Source organism: Piliocolobus tephrosceles, chromosome 2 (genome assembly GCF_002776525.5).
Source record: "Piliocolobus tephrosceles isolate RC106 chromosome 2, ASM277652v3, whole genome shotgun sequence".
Classification (NCBI taxonomy): domain Eukaryota; kingdom Metazoa; phylum Chordata; class Mammalia; order Primates; family Cercopithecidae; genus Piliocolobus; species Piliocolobus tephrosceles.
The window spans coordinates 30825447-30846162 of NC_045435.1; the positions used below are offsets into that span (position 1 = coordinate 30825447).

General features: G+C 36.4%; 1 protein-coding gene across 10 annotated transcripts in view; it reads right to left on the bottom strand.

Moving 5' to 3' along the window:
• ZBTB20 (zinc finger and BTB domain containing 20) overlaps positions 1–20716 on the bottom strand; it is an 821902-nt gene that overhangs the window by 380542 nt on the left and 420644 nt on the right. For 2 of the 10 annotated variants that reach the window (XM_023213701.1, XM_031935142.1), the window contains exon 5: positions 5182–5251. The exons of 7 other annotated variants lie outside the window; for them this stretch is intronic. The gene's annotated coding sequence lies outside the window, so the exon portion shown is untranslated. The remainder of the gene's footprint in view (positions 1–5181; positions 5252–20716) is intronic. One more of the 10 variants, XM_031935144.1, reaches the window with a different exon arrangement.

The following is a 20716-nucleotide window of genomic DNA, read 5'->3' on the forward strand; positions in this document are numbered from 1 at the left end:
TACACGCAAGGTGGAAAAAGACCAGAAAACACTAGAAGTGCTTGTTTCTGGGTAGAGAAATTATAAATAATTTTTGTTTCTCTGAGCTTTTCCATAATAAAAGCACATTTATTTTATAGTAAAATATTACTTAAAATATTCATCTATACCAACCTTCCTTCTCTAGAGGCCTAAAAGTGACTCTCTGTAGGCACTTTGTCTCTAGAAGTCTTCCTTCTCCTGTTTTTGTAGATGTATGTGTTGCATTCTAAAATCTTAAGTATTTGGGACTATGTAGTTATAAAAGATACCCTACCTCATAAACAAACAAAAAATCTTATTAGCTCTGTGGTTTTAATCTTAGGTTCCTCCTTAGAAAAAATACCAATTTCTCTTTAAGTCCTATATTTTGCTTTCAATTCAGCCTCCATAGTATTAATTAGTTACATTACTTAGGCCTGCAGCATAACACTTTCATGATACTTCTCATTCTCACAGTTCTTTGTAAGAGACACCACCCCTCTCATGGTTCTTACTCATCCCTACACCCACACTTGACCATAGGTAATTGTGCAAGAGATCATAAAGTAGAAAGAAAATGAAGGAAGCCTTAAAAGGCCAAGGTAGTTCCAAGTTATAAAACAGGGAAAGGCTGTTTATTAGTACTAAAGGAAAATTTAGGCAGAATTGTGGAGAAAATCTGAGCCATAATACTTAACAGTGAACTGGAGTAAAGATCCAGGAGCTCCTGGTGCAGGGAGAGACAACTCTACCTATCAATCCAGTACATGCTACTCACATAGGACTATTAATTCTAGTAAATCACCACAGCTTTAGGAGGGGCAAATTGTTCTGGAACAGGCTCCCTGTGGAAAATACAAGTGCTAGAGCCTTTCCATAGCCTATAATCAGGACTTCCAGAAGTAATATCCAGGCATCTTAATTTTAAGCTCCAAATGTGATTCTGAAGTATACTAGAGGTGAGAATAAATGGGCTACTGGGGAAGTTCAAAACCCTTAGCTCTAGCCAACTTTTATAAACTCATCTCCCTTAACTTCACAAACACATACACTCTGCTCATGCTATTCTCTAACCTTGCTCCGTCATAAAGAGAAAGCTAGTTTATGTCTTTGTATAATCTACTTATGACTTTATATCTTGAAAACCCTGACTGCTCCTTACTACCTGTTCAAATGTTCACTAATTCCAACAATGGGTTAGAGTTTCGCCTCCCTACTAATTCACACTGATTTTTCCCCACATTAAACTACAGAATCTGTGTCTTCCCCCACTTCTACAGTTATATCATTATGAAACAATAATTTATGTTTGTCTTACATCTCAATATGATCATAAACCATATGTGTCCTTAGAAAGTGTTCATATGGTTTTGCTGGTACCTCTTTGCAAGGTATATCAGGGAATTAAAAAAAAAATAGCAGACTGAATTGACAATAGTACTTGCATGTTCATCATAAAATAATATGGAACATGTATATTTGCCTCCAAAAGTTCTCAGAGTTCATTCCTCATACCCTGTAGGCTTACGCTGTAAAGAAAATACATATGCAGAAATAAAAACAGAGCTTGAATCTCCAGTCCTAATCCTTCCTGCGAACTCCTGTCTCATGTATCCAACTGCCTACTACATCTCTTTATTTAGAAAAGAATTTCAAATTCAACATGCTCCAATACTAACTCATAATTATCTCTTTCCCAAATCTGCTCATGTCTCCAAATCCCCTATAGCTCCCAACTCCATGGGATGTGGCCATTTATCCAGTGACTGAGGTGGAACACCTGAAATTCATCACACCTCATGTCTCTCTCATGTAGAACCACACTGAGATCCCCAGCAGCTTTTGTCAGCCCTACCTTCAAGTTTTGCAGAGTTGAACCACTTTTCATTCCCTCCTGACTGCCATTGCCCTTCGTATAACTGGGCTACTACAATAACTACTACATGCTCTTCCTCTATCACCCTGGCCCTGTTAGACTATTCTCCACAGTATAGCCCTGGAACTCTTTTAATATGTAAATGAGATCATACATGCTTTAAAAAATCCTCTATAACTTTCTGTCAGTCTTTACCATGGCCTACGTGAGCTGGTCCCTACTTATCTACATGATTATTCTGACTTAGGTCCACTTGAGCCACACATTTTTTCTTGCTCTTCCTGGAAAATTCCAAGTTGTTCTTACTTCAAAGTCTTTATAATATCCATCCCCTTTCCCTAAAATGTTCTTCCTGCTCATCACCACATGCTTAGGTTCTTCTCATTATTTAAATATTTGCTCAAATATCTTCTGCTCAGTGAGACCTTTCCTACCTACCCTATTTCAAATAACACTTTCTAAATTATATATCCCATATATATCCCTATTTTCTACCTCCTTATTATGCATTATTTTCTTCCTAGATCTGATTATTTTTTTGTTTACATAATTATTGGCTGTCTCTCCTTCCACTATAAAACAAGTTTCATAGGAAAGTTTGTTTAATTTCTTACTATATCCCCAGTAATTAGAACAATGTCTGAAACATTATAGGTGCTTGATAGCTATTAAATGACTGAATGAATAAGTAGATGAATAAAGTGTTCCAGTACTTATAAATCTCATCCCAGTCACATAAACTTTAAATAGAAAATCTTTGTTCTGCATGGTGCAGAGGCTCCTCTGGGTTGTCCCAGAGGCCTCTATTCTTTCCATCTGACTGCACAGGCCAGTCTGGGAAACCACCTACATGCAATAGCTCACATCTTATAATATGCTTCTTGGGAGGAGTAAGTCAAATTAGATAGTTAACTAAAAATGATATCACTGAGTTTATAAAGGAGATGTTTTCCCAGCCCAACTGGTCCTGGTAAGTTAGACTGGTATCAAACGCTGACATGGCAATCTTGTACTTGGTGAACGGTCAATCTGGAGAAGAGTGAGCTATACTTTTATACTATTCATTTTGTGAAAATTCCAAGTATAGTTATGTTTGTACCCACAATGTTAAGAACATTGCTGAGCAGACAGTAGAGCTTCAATAAATGTTTATTCAACAGACGAACAAACTAATCCATGAAGTAAATAACATTCTAAGTGCTATTCTTCTATGTCTAAGCTTTGACGACATATGCTATATAAAATTCATTCTTGCAATTTTCCTTCATAGATTAGATTGAAAAGCTCATTGTGAAGGACCATGTCTTATCCATCTTGTATCCCAAGTTCTTAGTATGGTGCTGGATGTAAAAGGAAGAAAAACTCCAAAGCAAAGGATAGAGAAGTTAGATGTCCTGGCAGCAATCAGTGAGTATTAAAGAATGCCGGTCTGATGTGATTATCAGATGTTAAGTGATGAAAATCATGCCAGCTAACATATGGATTTCTACCCTGTTTCTGTGAAAGACTTGAGCTCTAAAATTAGTTCTCGAACACAGGGGATCAGAGTTGAAGGTGATTATTTACTATGAAACTGCTACTTTCCAGAGTATACATGATCAAAGTGCTAGAAACTTAATGCCTGAATATCTACACTTCTTTACTCAACCTCTCTTATCGTTATATAAAATTCCTTAGCAAATTAATGCTATAAAAAAGAGTTCAGGCCAGGCGCGGTGGCTCACACCTGTAATCCCAGCACCTTGGGAGGCTGAGGCGGGCTGATTACCTGAGGTTGGGAGTTCGAGACCAGCCTGACCAACATAGAGAAACCTCGTCTCTACTAAAAATTCAAAAAAATCAGCCAAGTGTGGTGGCACATGCCTGTAATCCCAGCTACTCGGGAAGCTGAGGCAGGAGAATCCCTTGAACCCAGGAGGCAGAGGCTGCGGTGAGCTGAGATCATGCCATTGCACTCTAGCCTGAGCAACAAGAGTGAAACTCCATCTCAAGGAAAAAAGAAAAAAAAAAAAAAGTTCAGTTTGTTCACTAAAGGGCTCAATTTGTTCACTAAATAAAATGATGCAACAGTTTGCTCATGAAATCAAAGCCTTTTCAAATATAAGAAGCAACAGAGATGACAAAATATATAATGTAACTATTAAATCAATATGCCTTGCAAGTATCCATCATGGTTATAGTACTAATTGCCTTGGTTTGTCCAAGACTGAGGATGGATGTGAGCTTTTCCGTGTTCAAACAGAAAGCTCCAGGCTAGTCAGGACAAGTTGGTCACCCTAATAATGGTATAACCTGCTAAGTTGAATATCAGTTATTCCGATTTATTTACATGTCAGATCTACAGGTACATGTAGAATATATCATAGATAACTAGGCATTACTAGGTTATAAGATGATTAATTAGTCTATACTAGTATACCATATGAAGTGCAAATCCCTTGTTTCATTTTCTCTTCATTTCCCCTCCCAATGTTGGACTTCTTATGTTTTTAAATTGTATACTTATAATGATTTTATTATAGTCAAATACATTAATTTGGGGTGTTAGGACAATTTCTTTTCCTTCAGAAGAAAAGGGAAAGTGAGTAGCAGCAATGGAGATGGGTCTCAATTGACGCACGAGCTCATATGTTTTTCACAACCCTAAGTGTGGTAATTCCCCACAGCATTAAATTTAATTTCCTAACACAGAAATTAAAATTTTCCTAACTGAAAATGCCAGCTTTTTACATATTCCCAAACTGAACACATGAAGATTGAACTCCAAAAGTAAGGCAAGATCTACAGAACTATCCCAGCCCTAATTCTGCCTAGATACTTATTATAAGACAAACTGAGACAGTCCCCTGTGGTCTCCTTATGGTCCTGATGGCCCCCTCAAAGCGTCATCTGTCTTTAAGAGAACCTCAAAATAGTAATTGGTCTTTGGGCACAGAAGAGCATTGGAATCTGGATTAGAGTCTGAAAAATACTGCATTTTCCAAAGAGATTACAATGCCAGGCTTTGAACACTGAAGGGTAATATCTGCTTTCTAAGTATCTCTGGTCAGTCTCAGTAACTAGACCTACTTTTGAGGCTCCATTTCTGTCTTTTAAATTTAATGATAAAAAAGAAATATCTAAATTTATAATATACATGAAACAGTGAAATTAGGAGAAAAATTCTATTTGATGTGTGTCTATTTTTTTAAGCTCCCATGACTAAAAAGATCAACAGTTACCTACATTTGTAATATTTATGCCTCCCAGACTCAGTGTAATGAGTTTCATCTCTGATCGAATTTTTATAACTGACTTTCACTTACCTGTGAAATAGGTAATAGGAAGCCTTGGTAGGTGTTTTCCCTAAAGAATCCGATGCAAAAGTTAGACCTACTGCAAAGAATAGAGAGAAAAAAATGTCACTCTAATATACTACTACTATATTCCTCTGCTTTTTGCAGGAAAGGAAAGCTATCATCCTAGACAGAAACACTGAAATAAGTGAAGTACAGATGAGTGATTAATCAAAATCTGAAAATCATAGTCTTCAGCTTTCTCTTCCATGAAACCATGGTGTGTCCTCTTAACTTTGGCCAAGTGCCCCGCTAAGATAATTCTTCCATACGTTGAACATGTTTCAGAGCAAAACCTTATTTTAACTGATGGTTTTAAAAAGCCCAACTCTACATTCTGCTCAAGGCTTTGGTTACGTAGGTAAGCCAAAACAGAGGAGACATGACTTCCTCCATTAAACTGGCTGGAGCCCAGGTTACACTATTTCAGCCTAAATAGAAAACCTCTGCTTTTCAATCCCTTTGTTCTCTTGGATGTCACAGCTTCCTGCTCTATTCGCTTCCTTTTATAGTCTTCTCTCACCAAGCATTTCAGGAAAAAAAAAAAAAAAGCTAAATAAAGATCACAGCCTGTTCCATTGTGTCCCCTTCTTCTTCATCATCTTCTTTTCCATTTGTGCAATGTTGTGGCACCTATTAACTACCAATGTTTTCAGAATGACATTATACAAGGTGCAGGCTGTACCACTGTGCCCTAAAAATATCAACAACTGCATTAGTCTCACAATAATTAATGGCAGGCATTATGCAAATGACAACTTTTTCGCTGCAAAATAATGACATTTCTTCATTTTGAGCAGAGTTATGCAAAACAATGAATTTAGGATGATAAATCACACAGGAGAATTAAGAAAGCCATAACGTTCCTGCCCAGGCAGGCAGAAAGATAGACAGACCAACAATTTAGAAGACATTGTTTGTTCTCACACCACTATAAAAAATCATAGCCAGTCGGCCATTAATGTCTGTAGGTTTTTTTCCTTCTCCCCTTTAGGCAACAATGCATAAGGGGATGCTAAATTCTAGCAATTGGATCATTACAAGTCACAAGCAAATTTTTCTTTATTAACCTTAATAAGTCATTCACTCAGAGACTATAGTCATCAAGCAAATAAAAAGTATCACATGCCATTCTGCTACACATTAACTAATTCCTTATGCAAACATCACAACATATAGCAATTACTGCCGCTCAAAAAAACAAAGTCATTTTCAATTTATTTTATTGCTTTTATACTTGGCCATTTCCTGTAGCACATTATCGTTTCTTTCCATAACAACCCGAGGTGGAATGAAGAAGAATTTCAGTAGCAATGAGCCCCTTCCTCTAGCCACCTTTGTCATATCTTTTTCCCCTCCTGGGGGCTTTTAAGGAAGATTAGGGATAAGGTATATGTGTGCTCCTTGACAGGAAATGTCCATCAAGCTCTGAGAGAAATGGTACATTCAGCTCCTATTCTTGCAGCAAAGAGAGTGTGGGGTAGGCAGAAAGACCCAAGTCTGTCTCCCACATTTGCTACCATAACACTGGCAGCTTTCCTTTATTCAGTAAAACAAGGTAAAAGTGAAGGCTTAGAGCTGTCCCTAACAGGTGAACATTAAAGTCAATATATGCAATGTTGACCTGGATACAGTAATGGTTAATGAGAATTATGAGGCTAGTTCGTCTTGCTTCATTCAGCACATAACTTGTTCCTTCCAGAATGCTGAATGAAGAGCAATAATAAATACTGAACACTACCCCCCAACATGCACAATATTAAATAAGATCTTTGTGCCTGTGTGTATTTTTAATTCTATGACATTCTTTATCCAAGACTCCCAGGATGTGAAACAAATGCTAAACAAACCTTACGCATTGCTAGCAGAGTCTTTTAGCCCATTTTACAGACTGACAAATGGATTCTGAGCAACTAGAGGCTTTACACAAAGTTGGACTGGAACACGTCCGATTATCTTTCTAATGTTCTAACCTCTGAGGCCCGTGGCCTCTTTCTCATAATCGTGAGCATTCTTTCCTGCTGATAAACAATTATGCTGTAAATAGCCAGTACATGTCCCTTTTCACACAATAGATTGATAATCTCTCTCTGTTCTCCTAAATCCACAATCCATTCCCCCCTTTTTAAGGTAGAACATTTCCAAAATACACACGGGAAAAGCTCCCTTTTCAGTTTCTGCTCCTGAAGGTAATAACATCTTGCAGTTCTCCTTAAATAAAATCCAGCCCATGCTGGATCAATAAGAATGATGCCCATTTCCCTAATGGCAGCCGATTGCCATTTGCTATTCAAATCAGACTAGATAAATTACAGTACATGCCAGGGAACAGGCCAGTGAATTAAGACAGGCCTCCAGAGGACCAGCGATATTATTAATCTTTTAAGACACTATCATATTTCTTCTTGACAGTGTGCGTAGACTCACAGACACACTGCACCCAGATTGAAATATCAGCTGCTAAAAAAAATCAATAGTGCTAGAAACACAATAATTTTTGGTCTGCAGGGCCTATACTAAGCAACACTTGTACCCCTCCTGTGCCATCTCTTCTCCCACTTGCCATTTGCCATATTCGCCTCCTACCTTTTTGCTCTTCCCTTTTCATTCTCTGGCTTTAAAAGCTTGTAAGTCCAAATGACAAGATATTATGAAGAGGTTTCCACTGCTAACACTGGCCATTGTGGTTACAGAGTTGATTTTTCATGGGTTGTTTGAAATGCAATTTTACTAGTCTGGCAAAATGTTTTGGCGTGGGATTGTTTTTCCTATGAACTTAATATAGACCTTCAACTCTTATGCACTTGATACTGTATTACGAAGAAACGCAAATATTTAAAGTGGTGGCCATACCTGAAAGTTCTGAGGAAAGTGGAATGGACAGAAAGGAAAGTAATGGAAACCTGGCTCAGAGATGAAAAAAAGTGTGTGTGGTGGGGGTATTCACTGAAGATCCACGAGAATAAACAAAACAAAACAAAAGGCTACAGGGGAGGGGAGATGTATGTAGAGTAGAACATGGTAGGAAGAATATTCTACTTAGATTCTGAAAACTTGAGGTTGACCTCTGCCTCTGCTGCCTGCACACTGTGTGATTTTGCCAGTTACTTACCCTTGAAGAGCCTTGGTTTCCTTTTCCGCTAAAATAAAACAATATAATCACCTACCTCATAGCATTCTTGTGAGGGTTAACTAACAAGATGTGTGTGTTTTCTAAATAATAAAATGATGCATGATATAAACTTATTTCTACTAGAGAGAGGTTTATGAAATGTGTCTGCTTTTTTCCTTTTTCACAGATATGGAATACCATAAAGGAACTTTAGATGTTATCAATAAATAAGCAAACTGGTAGCCACAGAAAGGTTATTTAGGTTCACATTACCAGTGGCTAGTAGAACTTTAAATAGACCAAGATCTGCTGAATCTGAGCCAGTCCCTTTTACGTTTTACCAGATGGATTTTGCCTTTTCCATGTCTCTTTCTACTAGAGATTTGAGGCTTTGATTCTTGTCCATGTTGCTTTTCCACTGGGGAGGCAGATAAACAAAATGCCAAATAAGAAAACAAAAACAAAAACAGAAACAAAACCTACCATGTTTGTGTATATTTATATGCGATTCTTTTGACCCCAAGTCTCTCTCCAGTTTACCCCCATTTTGATTCTTCCTTTCATAACAAACTTTATTAGAAAAATTGTCCATATTAGTTATTACCATATCTTCACTTTCTATTCTTTTCTCAACCTACTCCAATCAGGCTTTTATCCATTCCACTCTACCATATCTACTGTTGCCAAATGCAATGGTCACATTTTAATTTTCATCTGACTCAACTTCTTGGCAACAATTTAACACAGATAACCACTTCTTTTCCTTCTTGAAACTGTAATATCTTTTGGGATACCCCTCTTTTCAATTTTCTCTACTATCTTACAGGGCACTTAAGCCTATTTAAGTCTCATCAAATTTGAAATCTGTCACTAGTAATTCATTCTTATTTCTGAATTGGGATAAACACAGTATATTTGGAAAAACAATGGACCCTCAGAAGGTGCTTGTGAGATATCCAGGTTTTGATGGTCTGATTTTATGACTTCGATATACAAAAAAGAGTAGAAAATTTTATTCTTGGTTTGGCTTGAAGCTTTTTTATTCCACATATCTCATGGCAAAATTTATTAACTACTTTTGAAAATTCGTAAGTGATCATTTACCTAGATCCACTTAATCGCTCCACCCAGTTTCTTCAAACCATAGTTCTTTGAGGTCTACATGGAAAGAAGTAAATATGAAATCCATTTCCAAGCGAACTAAAGTAACCTGAATATGTTTTCTGTGTTAGGTTGCTCCCCTTACCCACAGCAAAAGCATGAAGACTTCCTTTAAGAATACAAGATATATTCTAGGTCTACCAGTACTCTGTCTTCTGATGTTAGATGGAGCTAAAGTTCACTTTCATCTCAAGAGAAAAAACAGTCGTTCCTGACTTACAAACATGAGTGGAGGGAAGTACCTGAACACAGGGATTGCTTTCCTCACATCTGGCTCTAAGATACAACCACCCTGTAACATATAAAAAAGTCACTGACATGAGAAAATGTTGCAAGATATTAAAAGGATAATCAAAGCCAAAAAATATCCAAACCCACTTTTGGAGAGAATCCCAAAAACTTCTTTTGAATGTGATAATAAAAATAATATGAATAAAGATCACTTTCTTAAGAAAAAAAAAAGGAATGTTTCTATCACTTGCCTGCTACTTGCCACTTAGGAGTAGACTCTGGCTCCCTTTTCTGCTTAAATTCTTCCACAGAGTCAGCTTGCCAGACTCTTAACCAAGGTTTTTCTTTTATCTAGACTATAACAAATATTCCATTTTGGGTCATGAGAACATAGCAGCAAAATTCCCAGAGTTAATACTTTAATTATATACATATGTATTTATTATTTTGTATGTGTGTGAGCTGTTCCACCAAGTTAAACTTTAACCATATTAATCCAGGAAAAAAAATCCCTGATTATCAACTAACAATTTTGTAAACAGTTACCTCACAGGTTAAATATTAACTCGAAAAATTTAACTCAAAACTCCACACAAGCAGAAGGAGCCAAAAGGCCAGGAAGAAGAAGTAAAGATTAGCTGCCTTAGGAGGAACACAGTCAGGAAAGTGAGCATTTTGGTGGTAGCTGGATAATGTGGAGGAAGTCCAGGGGGTTGTGCAGGGCGGAAATAGAAGCAAGAAGGGAGCCTGGAGGACACCTGCCGCTTATCATAATATCAAAACATAAAACAATGAGGTGAGACCCCATGGAAAAGAAAATTCATGGAGCTATGAATCCATTGATAATGGCCATAGGAGTTCAGGTGCAATAAAGGTTTGAGCCTCAATAATATGGATATAGCTAAAGATCCAACACAAGGCTTGCTGGAGCTGACTGCCTGCCACTGAACATTACAAAGAACATTCTGGGGTCCCTCTCCCACTAGAAATAATGGGATGAAGGCTGATCTGCCTGTCCTGTTTCTGTTTCCTAACAATAAAACTAGGCTGAAGTGTCTCCCTCCAGTACTGGGTTACTAGGGACACCGATTGCAAGTTCTAAGCCTTTATCTAACTGTCCATCAATTCTCTCCCTGATTAACAGAACCATATCACGTAAGAAAAAGTTGGAACTAGGCAGCAGACCAAGTCAGAAAGGCTTTTCTGTACCAGAATTGCTGAACTATAAATATTGTTCTCTGGTTAGGATTTTGACTGAAAAATGTCAAGAAAATCCACAAGGTCAGAGAATTTGCACAATCTTGATATCTGAGGTGTAGGGTAAAGTTGATTTATTTTAATGCTGTTTTAGGAAGGTTAGAAACTGTTAAGATTCTTCCTGTCAGTATGTCAAATATCAGATCAGTCCTGCTTGCTGATTTTTAAAGAAGTCATTAAAAATATCTTCCCAGTGAGTAGCTTTCAAGGAAGACTCCCATTTGCCCTGCAGATCTAAAGAAATAATGAGGCCAAATAATGCAAGTTTCTCAAGAGAGGTGTAGGATTGAATGAAAAAAAGGGAAGATATGCAAATGCAGGAGAAATAATTCTTACATATATAATATATAATGTATATATATATATTATGTGTATATTGTTTATATTCAGGAAATATGATATAGCTTATCATATATTACTTTTGATATTTTTCTTATACATCTAGTACATGAACACATGCTTACTGGAAAAGTACAAGATGTAGTCTATATTATCTAAATATATTATTTAAATATATATCTAAATATATTATCTAAATAGAGATGACACCTCGTACTTGTAAAGCTTTTTGAAGTTTATAAAATATTTTTGCATAAAATATCTTTTGCTTTCCTGACAACCACAAAAAGTAAAAAGGGTGCGTTCTATAATTTCTGTTCTATGGACATGCAAGTATTACTCTACCGTTGATGTAACTGGTGCAGAATAAACTTGAATAGAGGAAGTAGAACCCATTAGCAGCCTGGTTATCTATATCCACATGCCAGGTAAGAAAGCAGCATGATGACTATGGAAATGGAAAGGCATTATAATAGTGATTGTTGGAGAGGATTAAGAAGGGAGACATCAAAATAATTCAAAAGGAATTTTAGAAGGAAGTTTAGAAAATCAGTAGAAATAAAGGGCTAAATTTGGAGTAACTTTTTTGGGAAAAAAATGGTTGGAGCAAGGAAAAAACTCCCAATTCAGACCATGTATTCATTTGGCATATACTAATTGTATATCTATGTTTGATTTTCTCTGATAGATGCTATTGGGCAAATAATGATGTGTATGGAGATACTGACCTGTGCCTGATGCATTTAATATCTATTTGTTGTGATAATGCCCAGAAGTAATTATTATGCAATAACATTCAAATGTTCAGAATAGGGGTTTAGAGAGAAAATCATCACTTATATGTAGGCTGACAAAGGAAAGCTTCAATATGATGAACAAATCTAGTTAGGCTTTGAAAAACATGTAAGAATTTGGGAGGTGATAAGACAATTCAAGTTGTGAGAAGGGCATGAGAGAAAGCATGGAAGCAGAAAATTGAGATATGTATTTGGGAGCAGCAAATAAACAAGTTAGTTTGAACTGTAATAGGTAATAATGCTGGAAAGATGGGTTGAGTGTGGAATGTGAAAAGGGGTCCTTGAATAATGGGCTGAGTAGTCCACTTTATTCTGTGAACACAAGAGGTCTATTAAAGGCTTGTAAAGTAGGACACTGGCATGGTCGCAGTGATATTCTAGAAAATAAGTAATTGGGAATGGTGGGCAGAAAAAACTGAAACAAGAAGAGCATAAAGGTAATGACAGAGAAAGAGAGAGAGAGTGCGAGCTTGTGAGAGCTACAGAATAAGTGATCCACTGCAACAACCCAGGTACTATGCGATAAATATCTGACTTCGGTAGTGTCAGCAGAATTGTACAGGAAATAACATGTTCTAGAGACACTGTGGAGGAAAAAATAACAATATTTACTAAAGTTCTACTCTGTGCCAGGCACTGAGCTATGTGCTTTGTGTAGATTAACCCATTAATCTCCATGCTAACCCTAAGAGGTAAGTAACTTTATTGTTTCCATTTTACAGGTGAGGATTAAGCAACTTTTTCAAGGTTATACAGTTAGTAAGTGGTGAAGCCTGGATTCAAACCAAGGTAATCTGACTCGAAAGCCTGTTCTCCTAACCCCTTTACTTACTGTTTGTCCTAGGTACAAGGGATCTTTTTGATGGATTATATATGACAAGATTTGATATAATTTGATGACTGACTACATATGAGCAATAAATTCCTGAGATTCTTGGGATTCTCAATTCTGAGATTTTTGGGTGATATTATGAATAAAAGAAGGAAATAAAGAAGATCTTCTTGACTTCACATTGTACATTTGTTCCCAGCGGTCCAATTGCCTTTTGGACTTAAAGTATCAATTTACAATAAAAGTCACAGAAGCAACTGAACCACCAAACCTGAAAGCTCTTTGAAAATGATTCTTCTTTCTAGTTTCACTAATGTATATCTGGAGTATAGCACAGTTCTTGGCATATAGGGGATGCTCAACAATAACATGATGAATGAGTCAACTGGAGAAGTATTAATTGTAAGTAAGTGAGAATAAGGGGGTGGAGAGTGGAAAAGTAAAGAGTATGACCCAGAGTCAGACAAATACTGGTTCAAATCCTGGCTCAGGCCCCTTTCTAACTACATGACATATGGAAAGTTACTTTAAACATTTTGTGTAATACGGGGTAATTATTTGTAGGAAAGCTAGCTACCTTACTGGATTCAGGACTTCTATATAAAGGCAATGGGTGTTTGTAAACCTAGAAATGAATGCTCCCAAAGGCTGTTATCCCTGACAGAAGAAAATCTGCAACCCCTTTGTCTTTCTTTAACTTACAAAACCACATCAAGATCTAAGAAAAAAAATCTGCCAAATAAATTTCAGTTACAAAAGGAAAATAAATTATTTTAAAAGTAAAAACTATAGTTTCAATTGAAGAAGATATTTTAATTGCAGGGAGATACATCAGTTGAATGGTTTAACTTGGACTTGAAAAATCAGTAGCAGCCAGAGGGATACATATTAAAGAAAAAGCCAAGTTTAATTAGCTTTAAGATTTTATACAGCTTGACTCTTCCCTCCCACACCTAGTATGATTCCATTGGGTCAGCCTCCTTTTCGATCACACTCTCTTCCATCCTTTTCTCAGGTGCTGTCATGACAAGCCAATGGGAGAATGACATACAGATGAAAACAAGGTTTGAGTCATTACTGCACTGTGGCTGGTTGTTGCTTGGGCATCATTTTATTTCTTCCAATCAAACAGGTCCGTGGACTTCACAGCTCTGTTTCAGATGGGGATGATGCTGATTATGTTATGACATTATAGCAAAGACAGGCAGATCAGATGAAGTGAATTTCACTCAGTAATTAAACTGCAGTTTCTTTCGTCTAAAGTCCAGGGCAGGATTAATCAAAAGGTAGCTCTTTATCATTCCGATTAATGCTGGAATTTGAAGAGTGAACACTGATTTGATAGCTAGCCCTGAGTCAGGCTGACTGGTGTCCCCAAATCTGTCTAACTTGCAAAAGTGATATCAGATCAAGAAACATTTGCAAGGTTATACCCTTCCCTTTTATTTTACTTCTTTTTTGATAAGGAAATGCAAATAGATTCAAATATGCTGCCATTTCCACTACCTTGTTTTCTATTACAAAAATGTCTGTGAAAACAATCAAGTCCTTCCAAACCCCATAGCATTTTACAAATGGTTTTCCATAATTCCACTTAACACCATGCTTTAATGGCTTCTAATTTTGTGACTTGTCATTATCTGAGACTCAATATGAATATTTGGATGGCCCAAGCGACAGCTTTTCAGAGGCTCAAAGGTTCTACTTTTATTTTAAAGGACTCATTGTGGGACTTATATAGATATTTTGCCTCATTCAATCACTCTTTTAATGCATATGATATCACCAAATTCTTTAAGAATTATGAATTGGATCACTGATTCTCAACCTGTGAAGCTTTGTAAACAATCAATCTCCAGCCTCCACTCCAGGCCACACTCACAGATCAGAATCTCTAGGATTTAGACACAAGTTTTTATATATTCTTAAACTCCATAAGTGATTTGAGTGTGCAGCTAGAGTTGAGAACCACTGAGTCAGCTACACAGTGTATTAGCTGTATTTGCAAAGTATTTATTAAAACAAGCCATTGTTCAGGGAAATTAGGCCTCACATTATTGTGGGAGATCGCTCAATAAAATAATAAAAAGCTTATTCCAGTAGCCCTTTGCATGGAAAAATATATACTTGGGTTTCTTAAGGGAAGTAGAAGAAAAGGAAGACTGTAAAAACAGACAGGTAAGTGTTGATGGGGCTTCCATTGTTCTCTCTGATAACACTGAAGGTGATGGTTTACTGACTGAGGTCATCACATGGTAACACTATAGCTACCAACCATATAATTTAAGATGACGGTTGACTAACATCATAGAATCTCAGAGTTTGGACACAAACTTGGAATTAGTTGTCATCTATTTTAACCCTTTCTCTATTCAGCTGCCTTTTTAGAAAGAGAGGCAGAATTTAGAAGACTTTATTTCAAATTCTGTTTTCAGTTGTATTTCAGAGTTTAAGAATACACATTCTAGAGTCAAACTGAATTCAGCTACTAGTTGGGTGGCCTTAGGTATTTACTTCTCTAAGCCTTAATTATCCCTTCTTTAAAATGCGGCCCAGAATATGTATCTCAAAGAGCTATTTAGGTTTTATATTAATTAATTTAGATAATTAACTAGAATGCCTGGCACACAAAAGTATCAGAACTCAATAAATTAAGTTTATTGAAGAAACTGCAATAGTCACTTTTAAGGTTGTCACTGAGACTCCATGCTTAACAACTATCAGTTTGGTGACTCACAGATCAGTTTTCTGGAGGATTTGATTCGCCAAAGAAAAAGAGAATGAGTCCAAATAGGAATGCCTTTCACATTTCATTGAGCCATAAAATAAAATACATTTTATTAAATAAATTTTATTTTAATGATCACCTGAAAATGATCACTAAAAATGCAAATTTCTGGGCTCCAATCCCAGAGATTCTGATTCAGTTTGTAGGAGTGGAATCCAGGAACCATCCAGGTGATTCTGACTCAGGGTCAAGGGTCTTCACTTTAATAAAGACAGTTATAAAGGAACAGAAACTAGCCAAGCATTTATCCGCCAAATAACTACAGTGTGGCTTGACTTGGAAGAGACCATGCTTTCTACTCCTTAGGTCAGAATTCGGTTAGATGAATGTAAACCATGTGCAAATACAAAACGTTTATAGAGAATGTTTACGCACACGGAGTTAAAAAAATCTATTTCTCTTTAAACATGCCTTCTCAACAATGATCATTTAGCCACTAACATTATCTTCATTTCTTTTCATCACTAGTGGGTACATGTAAGTATACAGGCAAGGGTCAGATTTGCTATCGATTCATCCTTTTTCTTCTTACAAAATAATAAACAGGATTTATAAAAATTGGCAAATTCCTTGAATAAACAAAAGCAGTTATTTCCTCCTTTAAATGCATTGTAGAATAAAGTATTTTCAAAATGCATTAATCAAAATTGATAATGAAAGTCCATATATGAGTTGAATATTTTAAATGCAATTGATTACTTCACTAAAATGAATATACTCAACTTACAAATGGAGACTGTTCTGGATCTAAGGAGAAATTTAAACATTTTCATTCTCAATCAGCAAAATCCCAGAAATGTGTTTAGAGTTTCTAATACAATACGCCAACAAATGTGCATTAACTCTCTATATTCTAAAAGTTACTGTGCAAGAAATAACAGGAGAATTATGGTCTCTAATTGCAGTTGAATATAAAATGGATCTGGGGTGAAAATAAGGCATCAACATGAGAAAAGTTTATCAGCATTATAAGACAATATAGGTTAGTGGCCCAGCGTGAGGTTGAAGGAGAATCTTCTTTTTAGTACACACTGTGTGAGGCAGGGTAAGCTACCAAAGATCTGCAAAAGTCAGGCACAGTAATTCACTGAGGGGGTTGTGGTGACCACAGTGGGTAATGAATAAATGTAACCTATTATTTATTGTAACAGTTGACAGTTTATTTTAGTAACACAAGATATATCACAGATAAGACTATGTAACAGATAAGACTTTAATGGTACAGGCACTGAGAGTTACAGGAAGCCAAAACTGAGAGAATGCTGGCATGACTGGTAAGGGTTTTGTAAAGAAGAGGCATTTGAATGGATAATGCAGGATAGAGAGGATTTGGCTAGACAGAGGAACAAAGATCATTTCAGACAGGGTGGGGTGTTTTGATATGAATTGCAGGTCAAAGTTAAAAACTGTTTAAGGACTATTAAATAAACAGTTTAGGATGAAGCCGTAAAGATAAATTTGAAGCAGAACAACAGAGGGTTCTGGATTCCAAAAAATCACTTGTAGTTTCTGGCAGAATTTTAAATTGTCAAAATATTTTCTCAGTGGAATTCAATATCTCTTTAGATCAGTGGTTCTTAAATTTTAGTATGCATCAGAATTACCTGAAGGGCTTGTTCAAATACAAACTGCTGTGTTCCGCCTCAAAGTTTCTTATTCAGAAGGGTGAAGTGAGGCCTAAGAATCTGCATTTCTAACATATTCCTAGGTAATGCTAATGCTGCTGGTCACTTGGAGAACCACTGCTTTAGAAGACAGTGAGATAAGCCCTGCGCAGTGGCTCACGCCTATAATCCCAGCACTTTGGGAGGCTGAGGTGGGCGGGTGGATCACGAGGTCAGGAGATCATGATCATCCTGGCTAACACAGTGAAACCCCGTCTCTACTAAAAATACAAAAAATTAGCTGAGCATGGTGGCATGCACCTGTAGTCCCAGCTACTCAGGAGGCTGAGGCAGGAGAACTGCTTGAACCTGGGAGGCAGACGTTGCAGTGAGCCAAGATTGTACCACTGCACTCCAGCCTGGGCAACAGAGACAGACTCCATCTCAAACAACAACAACAACAACAACAAAAACTCAGTGAGATAAGATAAGAGTTGGATGAAGAGTTTCATGGATAAGAAAGAGCTGGATGATTATTTCCTAAAGTCACCATATAATGGAATAGCCCTCTTTATTTCCTATAAAATTTCATCCTCCCTTTCACACCAACTCATAGAGGAACCTACGTGGAGATTACCTAGGGATCAAAATTCTTCTTTGGCCTTCTAATCCCTTTATTGGGTTCAGGTCCTTAACTGTGGAAAAGAGGAGACCAATGATCAAAAGAGCCCAGGCCCACCAGCCTGGAAACTTGAAGACAACTTACTTACTATTAAGGATATTCAAGAATTCAAAATAACAGAGCCAAGAGACTAAAGAAAGAAGGTGGAATTTTTATTCCAAAAAGCCTCTATCAGTTCGTGTTGAACATTTTGTACTTGGGCTACACTTAACTGCCAGACCCTTAATCCACAAACTATTATCATCTCACCTTAGTTCACCTTTTTCTTTTCTTCAAAAGGCAGTCAGAAGTGAGCAGGCGCAATGAGACCTTTCTATCTAGGCTTGGGCCACTGTTCAAGCAGCTCCACCTCCTGCTTCAAAATCTTTCTCCAAAACAAACTTCCACTACGTAGTAACTATACTGTAAGAAATAATTTAAAAGGCAGAAAGAGGAAATGAAATGCTCTGAGAGACTATTTTCTCATGCATAACTTTAAGGGCAGTATCTCACAAGTCAGTACTTTATTTTTGATGGCAGACCAAAAAAAAAAAAAAAGTTGTGTTTGAAGATTCATGTAGAAATCTTCGTGAAAAAAGGTCAAAACTGGATTTAAAATGTTCAAAACTCCAAAAATCTCTAAAGAATAGCAGCTTGTTTATTTCCTAGCAATTTATCTTTCCTTAAAATAAGAAGCTATATAATTACAAAGTATAATTAATAATAATAACAACAATTACCACAAACACAACAGAAATAATGATAGTAAGCACCATGGGCCCATATTCCCATAGTTACAAAGGATAAGAATTTGTCTCAGTATATTTGAGAACAGACAGCAGCCCGATAACACAAGAAAAAAAAATGGAAAGGAAATAATCTTTCTTGTGCTCCCTGGAAAATACCACAGAAAAATAGACAATAACATTTAATACCTGTTGTTAAATATCTTCATTGTACAGATGAGGTCAGGCGATTTAAATAGACAACAACATGAAGCTTCTAATGTCTCTTAGGAAACAGTTTCAACGTAAATTCCTAGCTGGTCCCGATTCAATTTCTAGTTAAGCATCCCCATCCACTCATAACACTCATAAGAAGGAGAAATGCATTTGTATGGTGTTTTGCAGTTTATAAATTATTCTCACAAACATATTATTTAATTGTCTCAAAAATCCTGTGGGGTAGGTAAGTAGAGAAAGTATTAATAGTATATCCATTAGAAGGTGAAAGAATTAAGGATCAGAGAAAAAAGACATAAATTAATCTTTATTAAATATCTACATTGGGTCAAACTGTGCAGACCTGAAAAGAAGCCCGAATATAGTTTTATATAACATGAAAAGGCTTGGAGAATTTGTTAACTACCCAAAGTAAAAAAAAAAAAAAATGGAAGAGCTATAACTTGAATGCAGATAATGCAGCTCAAGATGTCATACTCTTTCCATCAAACCCATAGACTAAACTCTCAATTGTAAACATCATCTAGTTATAGTAACTTCCCCTTTCAAGAGGAGGCTATTCCATAGCCGAGAAATAAAACCACGAATAGTGTTCAGGGTTTTTGTTTTTAGTTAGCCTGAAAAAAAGCACATACTCCTTGAGAAGATGTGCATCTTTTTAACATGACTTAGTCTGTCAAAAGAATAAGAGAATGTATTATTTCATTCATGTAGAATACTGACTTTTAAAAGTCACTCAATTTCTCTAATGATCAGTGATGTTGAGCTTTTTCTCTTACATTTGTTGGCTGTGTGCATGTCTTCTTTTCTTTTGAGAAGTGTCTTTTCATGTCCTCAGGGGAGGACGGTGTGGGGGCAGAGAGAATCAAGAAAAATAGATAATGCATGCGGAGCTTAATACCTAGATGATGGGTTGATAGGTGCAGCAAACCACCATGGCACATGTTTACCTCTGTAACAAACCTTCACATCCTGCACATGTGCCCCAGAACTTAAAATTAAAAAAAATAAAAAATAACAAAACTGACTCTAGCTACCCATGGACACAAGAGACAACACGGTCCCATTTTTCACCAAAATAGACAACACAGTCCCATTTTTCACCGACATACTCTTTGCAAGAAAGATAAACTAAAAGACTATTCAACGTCAATGGCTAGATTCTGGCATAGTCTCAGCTTAAACTATTAGTTTCTAAATAAGTGGCAATACATATGCATAATAAAATAGAGAATAACATCAATGGATGTATTAACAAAATACATTTTCCATTAATTATTGTGAACTAAAAAGTCTTCAGACTTTGAAACCTCTTGAACAAATTAACATATCTCTTTTTATTTTTACTTTATGTATGCATTTACTTGTGTAGTTGGTGTTGCTATGTTTTCTTACATTTGTTTTTAAGATAATTATATTCTCCCTCTACTTTTATACATATATCTTCTGAGGCATTTAAAGGTTTGGCAAAGCAGTGTCTTCCCACAAGAGACAGAGGTTTCACCTAGAAGCCATCTTGGGAATTTGGGTTGCAGAAATCAAGGGAGGTCTAGTACATAAGTAAATATTAGGGCAATAATATTAAATTTTTGAATACTAAAGGAAAATATTTATTGAAAGAAAATTGCTTTATATCTTTAACAACTACCTTGCTATTGAGGATTTTCAGAGAATTGCAGAATTTCAGAGTTGATGCTATATGGAGGATTTTCTTTTCTTTTAATTTTTTTTTTTTAGAGACAGGGTCTCAGTCGACATGTC